We start from the raw sequence: 1,154 nt of genomic DNA on the forward strand, positions 1-1,154 counted from the left end.
GAGAGTAAAACAGAAGGAGCCTTTCCCACCTCCCCACTCCCACCCCCAGCCCGCTTAGGTGATCAGTGCTCCCTTCTCCGGTCTTGGCCCATCCTGGCGCCGATGCCCCTTCCTCATTCTGCTGGCCCATTGCAAGAAAACCCGGGTCTTCTCAAGGCCCTATCCCGTCATCTCTTGCAGGGAGCCCTCTGGCTGGACAGCCCCCTCCACTGATTGTGAGTGGGAAGGTGGGTAAGGGTTCTAACCTGTCGGTCATCTACCGAGCCAGGTGTCCTTCTGTCCCCTTCAGCCCCGCTCCCTTCAAAGGAAGGCCCAGCCGCTCCCCCTGAGCGCCTGGACACGTACATAGCCCCAGAGGTGGAAGTGGGACCCTGACACCCCTCATCAACACTGTATCGTCATCTCAGCCTCAGTAACCTGGCCCAAAGCCCCTGGACCTTGTCCTTGAATTGCCCTCTCCTGCCTCCCAGGGGCCTCCTACAAGACAGGGACAGGGGCTGCCAGCCCCTCCCCTCCCCTCCCTAGCCTTGTGGCATAAATTGTCACATTCCCCCATCTTCCATTTCGATGTAGTGATCTGAGTGCTCCCACCTCCTTCCTATAGGGCTCCAGGCTGGTCCCACCGCTCCCTTCATGCATCGGTACCCAGAGACCCCCTTACCCCCAGACAGACACCCACCCTGGTCCCACCTCCTGTGCCTGTGCCCGGGAGCTGCTGGCCATGTCACCACACAGTCAGGGACTAGATCGGCAGGCGTGGGGCCTCGCCGCACAGTGCTGGAGGCTCTTCTGAAGTCCAGACTGGCTCCCTCTGAGGGCTCCCGGCGCATCTTTGCTGGCCTCTGGTGACCCAGCTCAGCCTCCTAACTGGCCTCATAAAAAACACCTGCCCCCGGCCTTAGAGCCCCCCAGGCCCAGCCAACCCCCTCTCACCAGGCACCTAGAGGACAGGGTAGAGCCGGCTGCCCCTTGGGATTTCCGAGGCAGATGCACCAAGGTCTTATCTTTCTCCTCCAGAGCCACGGATGGCTGCAAACCACTGGCCTTCCCGCTCTAGGCCGAGCGCTTCACTGCTGTGCCACCAGGCCTCTCTGAAGCCGGGTGCTCGCCTCAAGATCCCAAGCTTCAGCACATCGGCAGAGATCATTTTCCTG

Source organism: Echinops telfairi, unplaced genomic scaffold (assembly GCF_000313985.2).
Source record: "Echinops telfairi isolate 266 unplaced genomic scaffold, ASM31398v2 ScPeMD7_655;HRSCAF=1070, whole genome shotgun sequence".
Lineage (NCBI taxonomy): Eukaryota > Metazoa > Chordata > Mammalia > Afrosoricida > Tenrecidae > Echinops > Echinops telfairi.